Genomic DNA, 24,228 nt, shown 5'->3' on the forward strand with positions numbered 1-24,228 from the left:
TGCCGATGATCTCAGCTTCAGATTCAGAGCTATGACACATTTACTATTTTGATTTTATTTACTGACGAGTCGACATTCACTAACCATGGAATATGTTAAATTGTATAACATGCAGTATTGGGCAACTTTAAAATCCATGTCGGCTGCGGCAAGTTGCACACCAAAAACCGTGGTCGGTGAATGTATGGTGTGGGACTCTAGAGGACAGAATTATAGGCCCCTATTTCATGGAAGGAAATCTTAATGGTAGGAAGTACACCACATTCCTGTAAAGAAACATCAGGTCCGTTATTGGAGGAAAGAGAATGTGGTATCAACACGATGGGTGTCCGGAACATTTTTCGCTGAAGGCTAGAAATGAGTTGCACAGACAGCTCCCAAATCGTTGGACTGGACGAGGAGGAGACGTTTCGTGGCGGGCTCGTTCGCCAGACTTGAAGCCTCTGGATTTTTTCTTGTGGGGATTCGTAAAAGACCTTGTTTATCAAGACGTTCCAACTTCATCTGACGATATGCGAGAGAGAACTGTCAGAGCATGTGCTTCAGTAAATGGTGATGTGATAAGGAATACCACTCAATCCATGATAAAAGGATTGCAGCACTTCACTGATACCAATGATCATCAGTTCGAACACCTTCTGTAAACGGATGTTCATCCCACCTTCAAAGACCTTACGGTTACACATCATTGGATTCGTCTCAATATAAGTACCAAATTACAGCAACCTATTAAAAAAAAGAGTTCATCTTCATATCTTTGAAGCGACCCCACCTAGCAACAAGAAACCAACATCATATTATGGTCCCCGTTGTCCCATGCAACTTTTGTGCCACAAACTTTTCAGCTCCTATCATACTTTCGGAGTTATTCTTGGTGGCAATAATTAGTGACTCACCCTGTGGATATAGAAGATAATGGGTAAAGTGCATAGGCCGACGTATAATCTATAACATCCAAGTGGAAAGACTAGAGACAACAGTTCGTGTAAAGAATGATGTAAGACCGAGTTGCAGCTTAGGAGCACTGTTTTTCAGCTAAAGAAAGTGAAAGAAAGTTTCAGAACTGTTATAGAAACACAAGGGGAACAAACACCAATGATTATCCTCGCAGACGACATAGCCCTTCTAGCTTATGTAGAAGCAAAGCAGAGCATGAGATCGCATTAGCGACTTTCTCCCCTGCAGATCCTAAATCCAGATAACATCTACCACACTCTACGTGACAGCAAGTACGGGAGAAAACACTGGTAGGTTGTCTTACTCTATACTTCGAGTACGGTACCGGTGCTTTGAGTGTGGTCCACTGGTCGTCTTATGACTCTCCTGACTATATAGTGAAGCTGGTGTCTGGTAGCCTCCTGGCACAAAATCACAGTTATTAAAATAAAATAAAAAAATATGGAATCTGCTGAGGTGCTGTCAGACACGCCCTTATTCGACACAGCGCTTATAAACTCTCCAACTGTAGGATGAGATCGCAGCAAGCGTGGTACACGCTGACGTAATAACGCAGCTATAGCGGACGCACTGAGGTTATTAGGAGAGGTACAACCAATATCAGTGACAAATGTTTATTATTCCAGTCTTTGATCACAATATAAAGTCCTTCGACGATGACCGGTTTCAGTCAGTAATGACCATCTTCAGATCTACAATGCAGAAAATATATACAACTAGTGGGCAGTCTATCTTTCAAAACAATACGGTATTTCACATCACGGTATACTCTCATACAATCTGCGAATGCACAGATAATATGTTAGTGATTGTTCTAGATTAGTGATTTACGGAGGAAGATCAGATATTGGATTGCATGGCGTACCCAGGAGAAGACAGAGTGTAATTTAAGAGAATCGTTCGAAAGAATCAGTGTGCAAAAAAGTGGAATACTGAAATACTGCGGAGTGATGAGATGCGTTTAAAGTTCTCTGACGCTGTAGATACTGCGGTAAGCAATACCATAGTATCAGTGGGGGTCCAGGATTTTGGTTTGGAAGGTGCTTTATCAAGGTAAACACCACACAAAATTTTATTTTGCTCATTTAAGCAAATTATTCGATGACTTCGACAGGTTGGTGGCTGCCAAATATATTGGTTGGTTGGTTGTTTTGGGGAAGGAGACCAGACAGCGTGGTCATCGGTCTCATCGGATTAGGGAAGGATGGGGAAGGAAGTCGGCCGTGCCCTTTCAGAGGAACCATCCCGGCATTTGCCTGGAGTGATTTAGGGAAATCACGGAAAACCTAAATCAGGATGGCCGGACGCGGGATTGAACCGTCGTCCTCCCGAATGCGAGTCCAGTGTCTAACCACTGCGCCACCTCGCTCGGTGCCAAATATATCTCGGCGAATATACAGGGCAGCCAAACCGCTAACTTGCCTTACATCATTGTCGTATAAAGCTACGATTTTATCAATTTAAACAAAAAGAAGTTGCACTCCTTGCCTCAAGTGGATACCAGACTTTGTAAAAGAACTTTTATATCTGGGAAAACCTCATTTGTGTATTGATGCGCCTCTGATACTGTTTGTGGGAGATGTTCCTGTTTCCTCAGAGTTCCTTCCAAAGAGGTATTTCTTCCGATAACGACAGAGGGTGAGGCAAGTCACTGCAACAGCCACGACCGATTTCAGATATTCTGATTTACGATGGCACTTGGTATGAGAGCGAACAGGTCGAGAACTGAGGAGTGCTCTGCTCTCGAAACGCAGCTCCTCAACAGTCCCAATACGAAGTCGATGAAAGGAAGGAACGTATTCTATCTCAAACAAAACACTGATATTATTCTCGAGCTCCAAAGATCTTAACAGGACAGAAAGAAGTGCTGCAACAAGCAAAAAGAGTATGTATGAGTTAAAAGTTTATTTTATCTGTACCATTCCTTAGCATCAGATGCTTCTAAATTTAGGCGATGAACTGAACGTGTAGCGGTTCTGGGTGCCTGCACTGGGATGCCCAAAGGTTCTTAAAAAGACACGACTCTTGGAAAATTTCTTCATCTTTAGATTATCTTTTCGTTTCAAGTGTACTTATTACACTGTGTACCATCTGATAGTATGGGTTAAAATATAATGCGTCAGCCTGAAGTTGCCTTGAGAGCGAAACAGTGCTGTGCTGAGCTGCACACCGCCGTCCTTGTTGACGGTGTTTTCAGATACTTTCATCCGGGAACACCACCAACAAGGAACAAGGACAGCTGTTTGCAACTAGGCACAGCTTAGGACCTGGTCATAGCAAGGTTGAAGAGCGAGGAAGAGAGCACCAGTGACGTCACAGTCAGCAGCGCGGCTATATAAACGGCAGTCATAATTTACTACCTCACAACAGCCGAGGAAAGCTCGGGTGAAAGCTCGTGAGATTTGAACCACCCGACGCGACTGGATGCCAGAGAAGATTTTATTAATTAAGTATTTAATTGTTTTAACCACAACAGAACTTCTTTATCAGTATATCTCATAAACTTACTCTAACATCACAATGGTTAAGAGAAGTTTTACAATAGGATCTACATCTATATCAACGTCTATCCTTCGCTGACCACCGTATGGTGTGCGCTGGATGGTTCTTAGTGTACTGCTGTCTCTTATTCCCTTTTCCTATCGCAAATCGCCCACCACTAGAACAGCAACAGCTTGTAAACCTCTGTGTGAGGGCGAATCAGCCTAATTTTACTTTACCATCTTTTCGTGAGATGTGCATAGAAGGAAGCAATACATTAGCTGACTCTCGTGGGAACGTACTGTGGGGCAGTGGGTGGAATGATAGTTAATGTTCCTATTACTCATTGAATGCTGTTGTTTGCCGTTCTCAACACAGGCTCTCTAACTACAATATTGGCAACCAGAATGTGATTAGCAAAACCTGAAGCCTGTAATTAGAATTCCTAGTGCCCACTTCATCTGAGAAATACATTTATAGCTACAGCTTATAGCTCTGAGGAATTAGGAGATAGTCTGGGATTCATAATCAAAAACCATTCTCTCTAAAATGTTCACTATATTCTGAAAGTCACAGACCAAAAAGAATCCACATAATCCAACTACCAGAGCAGTCCAGAGTCTAATGCGCTGATGCAACTATAACTGTTCAAATTAAATGTTTAAGTGAATGCTCGCCATAATTTGATGATAATGTTCATCAAACGCCATGCTAATAATGGTAGAATGTCTGTCCTGCGGCGGCACGGAAAATACGACATACGCAAACTAAAGATAGATCATTAACGTCATCCCAAAATTAACACTTCACTCGAAAACGATTTCATGGTTACGCGTATCCCGAGTAACTTATTACTGCATCCGAGGCTGTTTATATCAACGATACCGACGCGACGCGACTCCCGGCACAGGTGGTGCGCTAATCAGTGTCTGGAGAGAACTGGGGCCTTCCTTTTCTCGCACAGCGTTCTTACATATATAGCCACAGTGCGGACGGCTAAGGGAACGCCTGATCAAATCTGCTCTCCCAACTAGCCGCTGGCCTAGTAATGTACCACTTTAAGTTATCGAATAAATCATTACTTCCTTTGCTGATGGCCGATGAAGCTTTCAATTTAATTGTGCAATCAGCACACAAGTAAGTAATCATAGTAAAAGTCTGACGTGGCTAAGTCAAATATTTTGGGCGAGAGAATTAATTTAATTACACTAAACGCAGTAGACGAGCTCTCAACTTGCTCTTTGGAGATACGCTATCTCTGTAGTTGTATAGTTATTCAGTTGAAACTTCTCACATCTTTATGATTATAGAGGATCTCCCTTCTACTTAAATTTAAACATCCTAGCTTTATTTATTCGCCTACTTGATCTATCTTGCTTCCTTAATTTCTAAGACAAAAACCAGAAAATCATGAATTTCAACTAAAATTTTAATTTGTGAGATCCAGAATACTGTTTCTACTAAATTAATAAGCAAAAGGAATCTAAATATAAATTTTTAAGTTTCTAGCTCTTTTCTGTTGCGCCAATGATTTTTACAGAAAGACATCCAAATTTCGAAAATGGTTAAAGTTATTGAACTGATATCCAACACATATTGATTTTGTATTAGTCCTGACATGATAGAAACGTTTCAGGTTATTTACTTCATTTTAAAGTATTGCGCAATATTTATGACGTCAGAGCTAGTTACAGCGGACTAGGCTCGCACACAACGAAAAGACTGATGTGAATTTTATAAGGCGTGAGTATGCTGCTTCCCTACATCACCCTCTACTTAATTTTTTTGAATGTAAATGAAAAAAATGAATTACAAAAAGGGAAGCAAGAGTACAGCTTAACTCCCTATGAAAATTAAAACTGAAATGTAAACATATAGAAATATTAAAAGAAAACCTATTACTTACTTCAATTATTTAAATTGCTGGCATGTTCACTGCCTCTTAAGCAACATTATCACTCAAAATTTAAGCAAAATCAATGAAACACTTTGGCATACAAATTGCCTTAGACAAACAAACACATACAATATGTAAAATTATGAAAATCTTAAATCCACTAAATAGTCTGTAAATATTTTTACATACACAAATTCAAAGAAAATAACACAGTTATTCATGTTACATAAACAGATAATTATATCTTAGCAGTCTTTTATAAACCTGAAAGAAAATTTCACAAATCATGTCAATTTCATTTTTACACACGTGGTTGTAGCCGCTTTGGCTGGCGTTCTACACTTCCATTCACAAGGGTAGAGGAGGGGAAGTTGCTATGGTGTACGTCCTTCACGTTCACTCTAAATTACATGGGGAAAGGGGAGGGGTCACTGTGACTTGTGTCCAAGTCACTCCATGCTTTTACGCAGCTACCAGGCTGCCATTATCTGGTTTGCCCTGCAGAACAAACAAAAAGAGTGCCTCAGACTCTGTTCACTTAATATCTAAGGGTGGGTCACAATGAAATGGGGATATATACATTTTATCTTTCAATATGTTGCTGGAACAAAGTTAACAGAACTTTTTCAATTTTACTCTCGCGGTTACTTAACTGTCATAAAATCGGTAAACCAATGGCTCAAAACGCTGTTAGTCACGTACTAGAGAAAATTTATGCTAAAGGCTTACAATCATAAATCCTATTTAATCTCAATTTATTATTTCTGGACCGGAACACTGAACCAATGCTCGGTACATTCCTGACAAATCTGTATTTTATTTACTTAACTGACTCATCTTCGATTAACTTATTCTTAGAGATAGTATGAGTATATTTGATTAGCAGTTGTCTTCTCAGTCTCTTTGTACATGTGAGTAACTTGTGGTAATAGTACAGTTCTGAGTGTTCAAAACACACTAAGTTTAGTTGTTTACTAAATCCACTTATTGGTCCTCTGCTTCTGTGTCAGTTCCACATCTGCAATAATGTACTTACTTCATGGAAGTGTATTTATGCTGAGCTATAAATAATGTTTCACGTCTGCCACTGTGTTACTCAATTATGTTGCTAGTGTATGTACTTATTCAATACTCACTCTATTAACATTTAACACATAGGATAGCACATTTATTTAATACCTACAGTATACTGCAGCTGATGAGTTTGCTCACGTGGCTATCCATTTCCACTCGATCGGACGCTGAAACCACAGGTAGTCTCTCTCGACCTACCACTAAAGTGCATTAAGTAATTATGGACGAGCGTAATGCTAAATTCCTTAAACCTATAGGACAACATGAGCTGCTCTGTCTCATCTAACATAAGGGTACCTATGGTCGCATTCACGCCTCCAACTCATAACCTGTCACACACTACACCAAATAACAGCCAGCTCCAACCTTATAAATATTTCAAGGACGTGTCCTTCACGTCTCAACCACAAACACTGTTCAATTCTATTACACTGCCATTCCTTGCTACACAAGGTGAGTTCATGTTTACAACTTATCTGTCTATTTTTCATAACAATAAGCATTCTCTCTTACTATTTATTAGTTAGCTCTAATGCATGCACTAATTCGCATTGCCACTTCAGATCCTGCTTATAAACGAACTTGTATATCTTTTTTAAATATTGTTGTGGGACCATTTCCAATAAAACAACACTTTGTACTTACAATATTACCAGGGTTCTATACATAATTGTTACTCAAATACATTTGTATCTTAATTACGCCATACTTCTCTATTGTTTATGTCACTGTTAGGTTTGTCACATTAGGTATTTTCTTCACTTTTCTTCACTAATCGGTGGATAGAATGGTTACAGAACTCATGGCTTGATAGCCATGACAGAAAATTTTAGTATTGGAAAGAAGGAGTCGAAACTTTGGTAGATAGGAAAGATGAAGAATGAGTGAGACCTAAAAAGGAAAGAAGAACTCACACAGCTGGGACTGCACAGTTGCCACACTGTGTAGAGGTTACAGAACAACCTCCTCCCCACAGAAGTCATTGGTTTCAGAAAATTTTCGTGTTGGAAAGAAGGGGTCAAAATTTTAGGTGGATAGGAAAGCTGAAGAGAGAGTGAGATCTGAAATGTGAAGGAAGATCTCACACAGCTGAGACTGCACAGCTGCCACACTGTGTGGAGGTTACAGAACAACCTCCTCCCTACAGAATTCATATAGGCAGCTCCCAAGTTTCATCATTAGTTACTAGATGTTTATCAACAAAAGGTACCATAATTACTCCAGTTATCAGCAAGACCATTTTTAACTGGCTTCTTTCAAAGTCAACAACACTCTGATATTTCGACAAGAAATCTATGCCAATTAAAACCTCAGTACTGAGATTATTTACAATTAAGCATGGATGATTAATTAAATTACCATTAATGTTAAAGGGCAGCAAAGCTTCTTGTTTTACCGTTTTTGACACCTTGCCAGTAGCACCAATTATTCTTAGTCCTGATACCCTCATTACGGTAAGCTTGTCTTTACTAGGTAATGCATCAAAGAAGGACTGAGATATCGCACTCACCCCACTTCCACTGTCTAAGAGATAATGTACATTGATACTCAACATATTCACTATTATTATAGGGTGGCTTATTCTAGGTTGTACAGGTGGTTCCTCAAACTCATCCAATAGCTCCTTTTGGATTTGTCTCCAACTAAAGTGATCGACATCTGTCTTCATTACATTTAGGTCAAAGTGTGTAGGGGTTTCCTGAATTACATTTTCAGCTGCCTTTTCCAGTCGGTCTATTAATTTTAAATCGAAATACCGCACGACTTCATTACATTTAGTTTGCTGACGTGACCCAAAGTAGTCTGAGCGATTCTGCGCCTCCAGACCGGGCATAACACTAGTTACAGCTAAACCACTTTCATCATTATCGTCGGGTTCCTTCTCAAGTGACAACTGGTCACAGCTACTGGGTTCATCGACCCACAACAGGCTATTCTCTACAGTCTCACTTACTTCCTGTCCTAAATCTATTAGTACAGTATCAACATCCCGCACAGACACTTTAGATAAGAGCACATAATCCTTATCGTAAATATAAGCATGAATTTCTTCTGCTTCTTCACCTGACAATTCAGTATTTTGTAGCTCTTCCCTACCGTTACACTGCTGCGCCTTCTCTTTCTCTTCCCACTTAGAAAGCGTCTCTACCATGATATCTATTAAATACTGTGCGTGATCTAATATTTCTGCTGTATCCTTAGATGCTACCGACCCCTCATCCACATGTTCAGTCTGAGTATTCTGATCTGTCTTACCAATTACTCTAATTACTGGCTTAGGAAAAGTAACCGCCTGGTGAGCGCCAGTGTCCTCATAGACGGGAACTAGTTTTCCTGCCTCGGCCTACTACTGTTTCCTTTATTTCCAATATAGTTAACTGGCACAGCATTACTTTCCGTACTGTTGTTTACATGCATAATACTGTTTGGAACAAAATTATTATCACTTGGATGCCATTGTTGGTTCTGATAATCATTTCTCCAATTCCTACCTCTCTTAGGATGGCGAACACCTACTGTTCTGATGTTTACATTGCCATTTTGCTCGTTCCTAAAATTACTACTATTGTTACTACCATTTCTGTTATTACGTGTTTGCTCCTCATTGGCAGCAACACGCTCTACACGTTCCAAATACTCAATGAAACGATCAAGATTGTCTCTAGGGGAAGATATAATTCTAGTTTGCCAATACCATGGCAGTTTGGCTTCAAGACCTAGTATTATCATTTCAGGTTTCAGCTTTTCCGCCAAATGTGACAAACGTGAGATCCATGACCTAGCAAACTCTTTAATAGATTCCTTGCCTGCATTGAAGCGTTTTCCACTCCAAAATTCTCTCAACACTTTATTTTGCTTATTGCTAGACCAATACTCATTAATGAAAGCTGTTTTAAATTCCGCAAATGTTTTACACTTCAACATAATATCAGCTGACCAACGCATGGCGTAACCTGCTAAATGGCTTCTAATAAATGAGATTTTCTCTCGTTCAGACCAAGTTGGTCGAATCACATCCTCACAATCGTTCCACAAATCTAGCGGGTGGATATTTTTATCTGGATCGAACCGCAAGAAATGCCGGCATCCGATAAATGCGGCGTTTGCAGCTACAACTTGTTGTATACTACCTTTACCAGAAGTTACTGAAACTACTTTACTCTCAATGTTAGCAATTTTAGTACTAATATTTTCTATTCTCATTTCAATATTATCTACTCTTTGCACAATATGAGTAGTATCAGTTTTGATTGTATCTACTTCTGCTTGACGTATGTTTACCTTTATATTAACATCTTTAAACCTATCTGAGCACAGTTCAGATTCCGCCTCGATCTTTTCTGTTAACTTGTGCTCCAGCTTCGCATCTTCCATTTGGAAGTCTTTTCGAACCTCAGCAACTTCGGATTTTACTGTTTTATACATTTCAGAAAATTGTTGAGCAACCTTTTTCTTAATATCCTCATGATTGTAATCAGTTTTATAATTCAAACTGTCCAGATCCTCTTTCAACTTATTGCAACCATCCTTGAAGGTATTGTCCATTACTTCCAATCGTTTATTAAAATTAGTTTGGCTGGCCACAATCTCATACTTTAATTCAGCATTACTGCTTTTGACCTCAGTTATTTAAGACTTTAATTCATCTGTCATTTTAGCATTACTGGTAGCTATTGCTTGTATTATAACATTTAAATCAATAGTCCCAGTATCTTTGGGTTGCTCACTAGCTGGTTTTTTATCACGCTCAGGTGACGAAAAACTAGCTCCAATACCAGAATCATCAAAACGAAATGAAACATCTGATTGATCAGTCATATCTAACTTATCCTTTTTAAACTCTACCACCTCTGATAATTGTTTCGTTTTTAACTCATCAGATAAACTATCATCCAAAAAATTAACAATTTCTGATTTCTGATTTACTACAGGGGTCTCTATTATTGAATCATTGGCCCTTTTCACACTACTGTCAGGAGACAATACTTCATATTTCACTTTAACATTACTATTTTCATGCGTATTTACACTTGAACCGTTGTCTGGATTTACAGTTCCTTCAACAGACATAGGTCCTGATTTAGGTTTAACTTCTGTTCCTTTTTGCGGTTCCATCACCGACAGTCTTTTAGTGCAGGTTAGTAAAAGTTTTAAAGCTTTCCACTTAACTTAGTTCCTTCTGCACGACGTATGGCGTTGCCAGCGCGGCGTACCAGGATTACTGATGTGACGCGGCGCGTTGAACTGCAGACGGCACCTCGAGAACTGCTGTGTTGTGGGCGTAGCCCGCAACAGCAGACGCGGCTCCGGTCGCTCCAACGGATGACTGCGGTGCGGCGAGACTGACTCCTCGTGGTGCCAGCAGTCCAGCTAGACTCAGCGCCAGCTCCGGCAATCCAGATGCGTTGTTAATCCAATTGCGTCATCCACATGCACACGTAACACTGTCTATTACTGTTCCATTGCTCAGTTGCGTGTCGCATTTCACTTCCGAATCCGAATATTTAAAAATCGCTTTCACTTTTTCTCAGTTTGTTTCTCGGCCGATGCACCATATGTGGGGTGGTGGGTGGAATAATAGTTAATGTTCCTATTATTCATTTAATGCTGTTGTTTGCCGTCCTCAACACTGGCTCTCTAACTACAATATTGGCAACCAGAATGTGATTAGCAAAACCTGAAGCCTGTAATTAGAATTCCTAGTGCCTACTTCATCTGAGAAATACATTTATAGCTACATCTTATAGCTCTGAGGAATTAGGAGATTGTCTGGGATTCATAATCAAAAACCATTCTCTCTAAAATGTTCACTATATTCTGAAAGTCACAGACCAAAAAGAATCCACACAATCCAACTACCAGAGTAGTTTAGAGTCTAATGCGCTGATGCAACTATAACTGTTCAAATTAAATGTTTAAGTGAATGCTCGCCATAATTTGATGATAATGTTCATCAAACGCTACACTAATAATGGTAGAATGTCTGTCCTGCGGCGGCACGTGAAAATACGACATACGCAAACTAAAGATAGATCGCCTACTTAATCTATCTTGCTTCCTTAATTTCTTAGACAAAAACCAGAAAATCATGAATTTCAACTAAAATTATAATTTGTGAGATCCAGAATACTGTTTCTACTAAATTATTATGCAAAAGGAATCTAAATATAAATTTTTAAGTTTCTAGCTCTTTTCTGTTGCGTCAATGATTTTTACAGAAAAACATCCAAATTTCGAAAATGGTTAAAGTTATTGAACTGGTATCCAACACATATTGTTTTTGTATTACTCCTGACATGCTAGAAACGTTTCAGGTTATTTACTTCATTTTAAAGTATTGCGCAATATTTATGACGTCAGAGCTAGTAACATCAGATTAGGCTGGCACACAATGGAAAGACTGATGTGAATTTTATAAGGCGTGAGTATGCTGCTTCCCTACAGTACCCTCCAGGAATTTTAAAATTAAACCACTCCGTGACGTACGACGCCTTAGTTGCAACGTCTGCTACTAGAACTAGAACTGGCTGGGCATCGTAACGCTTTCGGGTTTACTTAATGAAACTGTAACATGTTTCTTTCCTCTATCGCTTCCTTCTGGTACGGATCCCACGGAGCACTGGCGAACGAAGGTTCTATAAGTTACTTCCTTTGCGAGTGAACTGAATTTCCTGAGGACTGTTCCAGTGATTCAAGGGTCAAGTTGAAATTTATTTTGCATGGGGACAACGTTCCATCCCTCTTCTCTCTCTGAACGTTAAACGTCCAATCGATCTTCATAACTCTATAGCTTATTACAGTTGAGTTGCCTCACATTGCTGCACGTTCTGTACAGTCCAGTTACGTTAAGGTGACTGTTGCCTATGTTCGAGGTCAAAGTGGCATAGCCTCTCACAAACGGCCGGTGGCAGCACTTGCACTGCAGTATATATAAAGAATGTAGGGGGAAAGTGGTAAACAGTGCACTATATTTCGTAATGCCGAAATGGAGCGATTTGTTGACGTCCAGAAATGCATGATCGTTTCCTTTCGTGCCAAAGGCGAAAACATTTCGGAAACGACTATGTTTGCAAATAGCTCGCATGCCTCTGTGATTAAAGTACACCAGGCATAGCAAAATGGCGCTATCCAAAACCAGTGCCGAGACAACTGTGGTACAACACGGGGCATAGATGGCAAGAGTGAACGTCGGCTATGAAGCAGTGTGCCACTGTTGATTAACCGACCGCCCACATAAACCGAGGCTCTAACAGCAGTGTTTGGTCCTCTACTGCAAGTGCCTTGTCATGCACTCGTGCTGACTGCTGTTCATCGGCAACGAAGGCTGGAATTTGCAAGCGGACGTCGACTGAGTACCAACAAGTGACCTTTTCAGAAGACAGACGGCTATTGGCGTGTATGTCGAGAAACGTCTGAGAGCAAATACCTTGCAACAATCATCGGAATGTTTCAGGTCGGAGGAGGTGGTGTTTTGATTAGGGGAATGTTTTCATGGAATTTAAGGGTGATTTTGTCGTCCTGGAAAGCACAGTGGATCAACACAAGTATGTATGTATCCTCGGGGACCTTGTCAACCCCTTCGTGGAGGCTATCTGTCTTAGGCACGATGGTAACCACCAAGAGGACAACGCAACGTGTCACACAGCTTGAAGTGTACATGCATGTTTCGAGGAGCACCAGGATGAATTTACCATACTCTCCTGGCCACCAAACCTCACAGATTTAAATCCAATCGAAATTCAGTGGAACGACCACGATAGGACTGTTCGCAACATGGATCATCAACAGAAAACCCTAGCTCAGGTGGCCATGGCACCAGAATCGGAATGGTTTCACATCCCCGTCGGCATATTTCAGAACATCGCTGACACTCTTTCTGCACGTGTCGTAGCTGCCCATGCTGCAAAAGTTGGTTATTGAGCGTTAACGACAGCTAGTAATATTAAAGTTACTGGGCAGCGTGTGTGTGATGGATCAGTTTTACTCCTAATTATTGGGCAAAGACTATTCCATCATCACCTCTGTGTCATCTACAAGCGAATAACAAACAACAAACTCCTTCACTGTTCGAAGTTTCGATCCGTCTGCTGAAATCTTCTACAGGATTCCACTGGTGTCCCTGGATGAGTGAACACAGTCAAAAACAGTGTCACGACCACTTGTACTGAAATTCTCCTTGAAAACTTCTAGGACTTGTAGAGAGGTTGATTGGACAATCTTATGAATTGGAACCCATGTCCGGAAATGTACCGTTCCCGTGCTACATCCGTTTGAAAACCTGTTTACTAGGTAGATATGCAACAGGGTTGTCATGGTGGTGGGTGCTTACCTCGGATCCTATTACTCTGACCCGGTTCGAGCCTCATTCACTTGTTTATGAGTGTTAAAGCAACATGGTTGAGTACACTTCTACGGAATATATCGACATGACCCTTCTCTATGACGAAGGTCGCGGTAGTGGTAGAGCTGTTCTTCGCCTTTATGAAGATCCTTATCCCAACGTTCGACTCCATTGCCCAACCTTATCGCAACAGTTACGTAACGGTTTCGAGAAAGGAGTACCTTCACCGTCAGCAGGCATGACTGTGCTCCAAGGAGACACTACACACCCGAAATGGAAGAGCTTGTACTACAAACAACGGTGTTTATGAAAGCTGATTAAGTTTTCAAGCCATGCGCCGAGCTTGACTGCTCGTGCCAGGCGAGTTGAGCGCGTTCTTTCTACATCTACATCTACATGGACACTCTACAAATCACATTTAAGTGCTTGGCAGAGGGTTCATCGAACCACCTTCACCATTCTCCTTTATTCCAATTCGTATAGCCCGTGGAAAGAACGAACACCTATATCTTTCCGTACGGTCTCTGATTTCTCTTATTTTATCGTGGTTATCGTCTCTGCCTATGTAGGTCGGTGTCAACAAAATATTTTCGCATTCGGAGGAGAAGGTTGGTGATTGGACTTTCGTGAGAAGACTCAGTCGCAACGAAAAACGTCTTTCTTTTAATGATGTCCAACCCAAACACTGTATCATTTCGGTGAGATTCTCCCCCATATTTCGCGATAATACGAAACGTGCTGCCCTTCTTTGAATTTTTTCGATGTCCTCTGTCAGTCCTCCCTGGTAAGGATCCCACACCGCGCAGCAGTATTCTAAAAGAGAACGAACAAGCGTAGTGTAGGCAGTCTCCTTAGTAGATCTGTTACATTTTCTAAGTGTCCTGCCAATACGAGGTGCATTCAAGTTCTAAGGCCTCCGATTTTTTTTCTAATTAACTACTCACCCGAAATCTATGAAACTGGCGTTACTTCTCGACGTAATCGCCCTGCAGACGTACACATTTTTCACAACGCTGACGCCATGATTCCATGACAGCGGCGAAGGCTTCTTTAGGAGTCTGTTTTGACCACCGGAAAATCGCTGAGGCAATAGCAGCACGGCTGGTGAATGTGCGGCCACGGAGAGTGTCTTTCATTGTTGGAAAAAGCCAAAAGTCACTAGGAGCCAGGTCAGGTGAGTAGGGAGCATGAGGAATCACTTCAAAGTTTTTATCACGAAGAAACTGTTGCGTAACGTTAGCTCGATGTGCGGGTGCGTTGTCTTGGTGAAACAGCACACGCGCAGCCCTTCCCGGACGTTTTTGTTGCAGTGCAGGAATGAATTTGTTCTTCAAAACATTTTCGTAGGATGCACCTGTTACCGTAGTGCCCTTTGGAACGCAATGGGTAAGGATTACGCCCTCGCTGTCCCAGAACATGGACACCATCATTTTTTCAGCACTGGCAGTTACCGGAAATTTTTTTGGTGGCGGTGAATCAGTGTGCTTCAATTGAGCTGACTGGCGCTTTGTTTCTGGATTGAAAATGGCATCCACGTCTCATCCATTGTCACAACTGACGAAAAGAAAGTCCCATTCATGCTGTCATTGCGCGTCAACATTGCTTGGCAACATGCCACACGGGCAGCCATGTGGTCGTCCGTCAGCATTTGTGGCACCCACCTGGATGACACTTTTCGCATTTTCAGGTCGCCATGCAGGATTGTGTGCACAGAACCCACAGAAATGCCAACTCTGGAGGCGATCTGTTGAACAGTCATTCGGCGATCCCCCAAAACAATTCTCTCCACTTTCTCGATCATGTCGACAGACCGGTTTGTGCGAGCCCGAGGATGTTCCGGTTTGTTGTCACACGATGTTCTGCCTTCATTAAACTGTCGCTCCCACGAACGCACTTTCGACACATCCATAACTCCATCATCACATGTCTCCTTCAACTGTCGATGAATTTCAATTGGTTTCACACCACGCAAATTCAGAAAACGAATGCTTGCATGCTGTTCAAGTAAGAAAAACGTCGCCATTTTAAGTATTTAAAACAGTTCTCATTCTCGCCGTTGGCAGTAAAATTCCATCTGCCGTATGGTGCTGCCATCTCTGGGACGTATTGACAATGAACGCGGCCTCATTTTAAAACAATGCGCATGTTTCTCTCTCTTTCCAGTCTCGAGAAAAAAAATCGGAGGCCTTAGAACTTGAATGCACCTCGTAAAACGTAGTCTTTCGTTAGCCTTCCCTACAATATTTTCTATGTGTTCCTTCCAATTTAAGTTGTTCCTAATTGTAATTCCTAGCTATTTAGTTGCATTTACTGCCTTTATGTTTGACTGATTTATCGTGTAACCGAATTTTAACGGGTTCCTTTTAGCACTCATGTGGATGACCTCACATTTTTCGTTATTTAAGGTCAACTTCCAATTTTCGCGCCATTCAGATATCTTTTCTAAATCACCCCGCAGTTTGTTTTGATCTTCTGATGACTGTACTAGTCGATAAACGACAGCGTCATCTGCAAACAACCTAAGACAGCTGCTCAGATTGTGTCCCAAATCGTTTATATAGATAAGGAACAGCAAAGGGCCTGTAACACTACTTTGGGGAACGCCAGAATTCACTTCTGTTTTACTCGATGACTTTCCGTCAATTACTACGAACTGTGGACAGGAAATCACAAATACAGTCACATAACTGAGACGATATTCCATAAGCACGCAATTTCAGTACAAGCGCCGGCCGCTGTGGCAGAGTGGTTCAGACGCTTCAGTCCGGAACCACGTGACTGCTACGGTCGCAGGTTCGAATCCTGCCTGGGATATGGATGTGTGTGATGCCCTTAGGTTAGTTAGATTTAAGTAGTTCTAGCTTCTAGGGGACTGATGGCCTCCGATGTTAAGTCCGATAGTGCTTAGAGCCATTTCAACCATCACTAAAAGCCGCTTGTGGGATATAGTGTCAAAAGCCTTCCGGAAATCCAGAAATACGGAATCGATTTGAAATCCCTTGTCAATAGCACTCAACAATTCATGCGAATAAAGAGCTAGTTATGTTTCACAAGAACGATATCTTCTAAACCCATGTTGACTATGAGTTAATAGACCGTTTTCTTCGAGGTAATTCATAATGTTAGAACACAATATATGCTCAAAAATACTGCTGAATATCGACGTTAATGGTATGGGCCTGTAATTTAGTGAATTACTCCTACTACCTTTCTTGGACATTGGTGTGACCTGTGCAACTTTCCAGTCTTGGGTACGGATCTTTCATCGAGTAAACGGTAGTATATCATTGTTAAGCATGGAGCTAATTCATCAGCATACTCCGAAAGGAACCTAATTGGTATACAGTCTGGACCGGAAGACTTACTTTTATTAAGTGATTTAAGACTTTCACCTCTCTAAGGATATTTACTTCTAAGTCATGCGTGTTGGCAGCTGATTTTGATTCGAATTCCGGAATATTTACTTCATCTTCTTTTGTGAAGGCATTTCGAAAGGATGTGTTTAGTAACTCTGCTCTGGCAGCACTGTCTTCGACAGTATCTCCATTGCTATCTCGCAGAGAAGGCATTGATTATTTCTTGCCGCTAACATACGTCACATACGACCAGAATCTCTTTGGATTTTCTGCCAGGTTTCGTTGTGGAAACTGTTATAAGCATCTCACTTTGAAGTCCGCGCTAAATTTCGGGCTTCCGTAAAAGATGGCCAATCTTGGGGATTTTCGTCTGTTTAAATTTGGCATGTTTGTTTCGTTGATTCTGCAACAGTGTTCTGATCCGTTTCGTGTACCAAGGAATATCAGCTCCGTCGTTTGTTAATTTATTTGGTATAAATGTCTCAATTGCTGCCGATACTATTTCATTGAATTCAAGCTACATCTTGTCTACACTTACATTATTAATTTATAAGGAGTGGAGGTTGTCTCTCAGGAAGGCGTCAAGTGAATTTAATAGGTATATTTTTCGTTTATTTGTGGTGGATATGTGTGTTACAATATTCAGTCTCGCAACGACAACCCTGTGTTCACTAATCCCTGTATTCGCGTCGATGCTCGTTATTAACTCAGAATTATCTGTTATAAGAGGTCTAATGTGTTTTGACAAACGTTTACTATTCGCGTGGGCTCAAGAACTAAATGCTGGAAATAATTTTCAGAGAATGCTTTTAGCACAATTTAGGGTGATGTTTCATGCGGTTAGAGGGCTGTGGTTTTCTCTCTGGTGGAAGAGAGGAAGTGAGTTGTGCCGAAAGGAAGGGTGGCAGTCGGGACTGGGGGGTTATGGTGGATGGTGTGTCTGGCGGAACGTAGGGGCTTCCGGGAGAGCAGTTGGTCAGCGTTGCCGGCGCAACGTTTTCCTGGTGTGAGCGTTGGCGGCCGGCGTTCCCCTTGCTGGGGGGTGCGATAGCTGACCTGCCGTGCTTGGCCAGCCTATTCCTGTCCTGACTGTATATGTTCGCGCAGTACCCGGATTTTGGTGCGGTTCAGCGAAGCTCGCTGCTGGTGTCCCCTTTTGCACCAGACGATCGGAGTACCCGGATTTTGGTGCGGTTCAGCGAAGCTCGCTGCTGGTGTCCCCTTCTGCACCAGACGATCGGAAAGCCGTCAACACAGGATTTTACCGGGCACCGAGTAAGCGCCTTCTTCGGGGTCCTTAGCCGCTGAAAGAGCCCGGTTCCGCTCTCTTATGTTTACAGCGAACGTCATTGGTATGTCCTCCAGAGACTTGTCTCCATCGCCTGCCGTTGGTTGTGTTTGAAGAAGCTTAGTGCTGACCTTCCGCTTAGTTTTTCAGTCTTCTTAGTTGTACTTCGCTCCCCCATTTCCCATTTAATGTGTTTTTGGAAGTGTTTGTGGAACGTGCATCTCCCGTGGGGAAATTGGCTTATGTCTAGAGTAAATTGTTTTTAAAAGATTCCTGGGCTCCGAATTGTAAGTAAAGTGCAGACAGTTGTTTTGTGATTTAATTTTAAGCCCTAGAGGCCTCTGCCCATTTCTAAATCACATTTGTCACTTTGTTGATCTTAAGAAATAATATTTTGTATGGTGATTAATGATTCTTGCCTATGTTAAAGTACATGTAAAACTGTGCAAAAAAAAAAAAAAATCTATGCATTTTCAGATATTACAAATCACTTAAATCACTTTCTGTTTTTGTTTGTCTCGTCACGTGAACAGTGCGAAGTTATTTTATTTAGATACTTTCGAACTAGTCTTTTTCTTAAATACAGTGGGCGTACAGTAAAGTCCATTCAGTTGTGATTACGATTTAATAGACACTTAATTTAAATGAGTCCTAAGTCCGTGTTGTAAGCGAAAATAAATAATTTTTACGTTTTATAAAACATCTGAAGTGCTAAATGGTAGGCCCAATTCACGCTGTTCATAAATAACGAACATTCGTGTAGCGTGAATCGTGTTAAGTCATTTAATTCTGTCTTTAAGCGTGTAATCTGTCTTGCAATGCGTGGTGTGTACACTGTGGGATGGTCTTTCACTGGGGTGATTGTAGTGGGGAATTGAATGGGGAACTCAATGAGGCTCTCCACGCAACTGTAGGCTCTGCTAAAAAGACAAGAGAATCGCTGAACAGGAGGCAAAGGTTTGTGCTCTTCAGGCTGAATTAGATCACGTGAAATTGGAACTAGATACATTGAAGCGGGGAAAAAGATCGTAGGAACTGGGTGAAGGTAACAAGCCATGGGTGAAAAGGGGAACAGCTCATCAAATTCTTCTACATTTGATCTATCAATATCGCATAAATTTGGCTTGTTACCTGAAGTAGGAGGGTAAGAGCCTCATAAAGCTGTAGGTTACAGTAGCGTGCAGTAGGCTTCTAGCCTGGAAACTCTGTGTAGGCCGGTACCAAAAGAGAGTAGGATGAAAAAGAGTCTTGGTGCTAGGTAGTAGCCATGGGAGGGGTGTAGGTCAGATGGTACAGGAAAAGTTAGGAGCAGGGTACCAGGTCACAAGTGCTGCGAAGCCATGTGCTAGCCTTAGCCAGGAGACAGAGGACATAGGAAAATTGTGCAAAGGTTGTGGAAAACAGGATCAGGTCATTATAGCAGGTGAAGCAGGAAATAACCTGGCTAAGAACAGTAATTACAGCGTTAGGGGTGACATGGAAAAAATAGGAGTATCAACTGCACACACACATGTGAGGTTCATGGATGTCTTGCAGCGCCATAACATTGCTGTGATCTGTGTTAACTCTTGAGTTGAGCGGGTTACTGCTGACTGAAATGAATTATCGTATGAGGCAGTACCCATTGCTACAATTGGGAGATGCGGTTAAACTAGACATGGGCTGCACCTGAATAGGAGAGGGGGAGATAGGTTGGCAGAACTTCTTGCAGGAAATATATATGGGGCCATCATCACACAATGCAAGATTCCTGTGGTTACTGGTGTCAGAGGGGCACCTTCTTTAAGTTAGAATCAAGTTTCAGGCACCCTGTTTTGAAAGAAATCACTGTAACAGAAGAGCCCCACAAGAATGCACAGACAAGCAAGGTTCACTTATTCCGTCAAAATATTTGAGGACTGAGTAATACGGTACAAGTACTCCTCGCTGGCTTGAAAAATTTAGAAGAAGAGATAGACATCCTGTGCCTGCCTGAGCACTACATAACCACAGAATTAGATTACAGTCTAGCAGCTTACTCTTGCAGAACTAATTGGGAAAAGGAGGAGATGTTTCATACATTAAGACAGAACAGAAGTTCAAAAGCATTGACACAAGTAGATTTTGTAGTCATCAGCGCATAAAAGTGTGTGCTTGTGGATTAATGCTGAAAAACAATTCACTTTTAATTGTAACAGTACGTAGATATCCACTAGGAAATTTTGAATTATTTATGAGGAACCTGGATTCCTTACTGTGCTGTCTTTGAGACATCAGCAAACAGTCTGTGGTGATTTGAATGTAGTTTTTCTAAAGGATTCAGATTGGAAAAATGATGTGGAAGCTTTATTTGCATCCTACAATTTTCTCACAGTAGTTAACTTTCCAACACAGGTGGATAAAGACAGTAGGTCCCTTATTGATAACGTTTTCTTTGATGAGGTACAAAGCAAGTAAATAACTGTTTACCCAGTAACAAATTCTCTCTCTGATAATGATGCACAGTTAGTCGGAATAAGTGACGTAGTGCCTTACAGTGTGAATACACAGTCAGAATTGTGAATGACAACAGGACAAATGTTTTTAAGAGTAGTTTTACAAGTAACAACCTAGGATGAAATTTATAAAGAACCTAATGCCAATATAAAATTTAATCTATTCTATGATAAAATCATATCAGTATTTGAAAATAGCTTTCTGCATAAGCCAATCAGAAGAGACATTAAATAGCCATGTAAAAAACCACGGAACACTAAGAGGATTACAGTATCTTGTCAAAGGAAAAGGGAAATGTATCTTTTGGCAAGATGAGGTAGAGAACCTGCAATTGTTGCACACTACAAAAACTATACAAAATTACTAGGAAAGATTATTAAAAAATCAAGAAACATGCACATAATGTCAGAAATTAGTAGTCTTACATCAGTGTTAAGGCAATATGGAATGCATTGAAGCAAGAGACAGGACAACCAACCACAGAAGAGGATAACATTACTACTGAATTGAATTGAAGGGTTATAAATGACAAGTCACAGGTAGCAAATGTAGTTAATAGTCATTTCTTAAATATAATAGAAAGCATAGGGACCAACAGTTCAACAGAAAGACCACACCAATATGTTGAAGAAGTAACTCTCATAAAATTTCACCATATGAATGTACCACCAACTTCTACTTCTGAAATTAAGAATAAAAGTTCTTGTGGTTTTGATGGTGTTTCCGATAGAGTACTAAAATTTGTTCCTGTGTAATACGTCTGGTAATGTCCAAAATATGTAATGCATCACTAACTCAAGACATTTTTCCAGAGAAACTAAAATATGCCATTGTTAAACCCCTCTTTAAGAAAGGTGATAAGAGAGACGTCAGTAACTACCGACCTATTTCACTGCTGACATCATTTTCCAAAATTTTTGAGAAGTTGCTGTATCTAGAATACTGTCTCACCTTGTCAACAATAATATCCTCAACAAATCCCAATTTGGCTTTCAGAAGGGTTGCTCTACTGAAAATGCCATTTACATGGTCACACAGCAGATATTACAAGCACTAAATAACAAAATAACACCGCTAGGTATTTTCTGTGACCTATGCAAGGCATTTGATTGTGTGAATCACAGTATACTCGTAGATATATTGATGTTTTATGGGATTGATGGTATAGCCAACCAATGGATCATGTCATATCTAAGCAAAAGAATGCAGAAAGTTGTATTTAGTTGTAATGCAATCAACAGAATCCAGGGAAATAATTCTGACTGGGGAAAAAAATCACTTTTGGGGTTCCCCAAGGCTCAACCTTAGGCCCACTACTGCTTCTCATAGAGGTAAATGGTCTACCGTCTAATGTATAACAACCAGGATTAGTTCTTTTTGTAGATGATACCAGTATAGTAATCACTCCCAATATACATACAGAAATGGAGGAAATGATGAACAAAGTTCCCAAAAGTACCATTGACATGTTTTCTGTGAATGGTCTCAGACTGTATTTCACAAAGGCACATCATATTCAGTTCTGCACCTCTAGGGGTACTGTACCAGTGATAAGTGTAACACACGGTGATGAAATAATACTTAGAGTGGGAACTTCAAAATTCTTAGGTGTCCATTTTAATGAGAATTTAAATCAGGAAAAACACATTTTGGAACTCCTAAAGCAACTTAGTTCAGCCACATTTGCACTTAGAAACATAGCAAATTTTGGGGAGAGAGAAATCAGTTAGTTGATATATTTTGTTTATTTTCATTCAGTAATATCATATGGAATAATTTTCTCGGCTAACTCATTTTTAAGAAAGAAGGTCTTCATTGCCCAAAAACATGCTGTAATAATAATATGTGGTGCTCACCTGCGATCATCTTGTAGACATCTGTTTAAGGAGTTGAGCATTCTGACTACTGTTTCACAGTATATTTATTCCCTCATGAAGTTTGTCGTAAATAATCCACTACAGTTCAAAAGGAACAATGAAGTACATAAGTACGATACTATAAGAAAAAATGACATTCAGTACTCAACATTAAGATTGTCGTTAGCGGAGAAAGGGATGCACAACGCTGCAACAAAAATTTTTGACCACTTACACAGCGGTATAAAATGTTTAAAAGACAGCAAGGTAAAATTTGAAAGTAAATTGAAAGCGTTTGGCTTTGATAACTCCTTCTATTCTTTGGAAGGCTTTCTATGTCTCTAATGTGTAAAGTGTGGTGGGTAGGAATTGCTATCTCAGTCTGTATACCTTGTTTTCCTTTTGGGAGGGGGTGGGGGGGTGGCAGTGGGAGGAGTAATTATAGGCTGATGTTTAGAGTACAAATAGATGTATACATTAATTTAAAATATGAATGTAAAACTACTCGTTCCACATCATGGCGATTTATCGTGCAAAATGAAAATGATCCATGGTACAGGAAAATAACTGACTAACTAAGTAACTTCACTGAAGATCACGCGACGAGATAACATTAATGGCGCATTAATCTTAACTTAATATTGGTTATTGAATTTCTTTTAAAACGGGGGTAAAGGCTTTAACTTTATTTAATCTGTTCACTACTTAAGAGAGCTTTGCTGTATGTTTTGTAGCGCACTAGCCATCCTCTCTCGACCTGTTATCGTCGGTGGGCTGGGTCCCGTGGTCTATGTCTGGGGTTTGTTGTATCATCTGTAGGTACATCTACATCTACATTGATACTCCGCAAGCCACCCAACGGTGTGTGGCGGAGGGCACTTTACGTGCCACTGTCATTACCTCCCTTTCCTGTTCCAGTCGCGTATGGTTCGCGGGAAAAACGACTGTCTGAAAGCCTCCGTGCGTGCTCTAATCTCTCTAATTTTACATTCGTGATCTCCTCTGGAGGTATAAGTAGGGGGAAGCAATATATTCGATACCTCATCCAGAAATGCACCCTTTCGAAACCTGGCGAGCAAGCTACACCGCGATGCAGAGCGCCTCTCTTGCAGAGTCTGCCACTTGAGTTTATTAAACATCTCCGTAACGCTATCACAGTTACCAAATAACCCTGTGACGAAACGCGCCGCTCTTCTTTGGATCTTCTCTATCTCCTCCGTCAGACCGATCTGGTACGGATCCCACACTGATGAGCAATACTCAAGTATAGGTCGAACGAGTGTTTTGTAAGCCACCTCCTTTGTTGATGGACTACATTTTCTAAGCACTCTCCCAATGAATCTCAACCTGGTACCCGCCTTACCAACAATTAATTTTATATGATCATTCCACTTCAAATCGTTCCGCACGCATACTCCCAGATATTTTACAGAAGTAACTGCTACCAGTGTTTGTTCCGCTATCATATAATCATACAATAAAGGATCCTTCTTTCTATGTAT

This window comes from Schistocerca piceifrons, chromosome 3 (assembly GCF_021461385.2).
Source record: "Schistocerca piceifrons isolate TAMUIC-IGC-003096 chromosome 3, iqSchPice1.1, whole genome shotgun sequence".
Taxonomy (NCBI): domain Eukaryota; kingdom Metazoa; phylum Arthropoda; class Insecta; order Orthoptera; family Acrididae; genus Schistocerca; species Schistocerca piceifrons.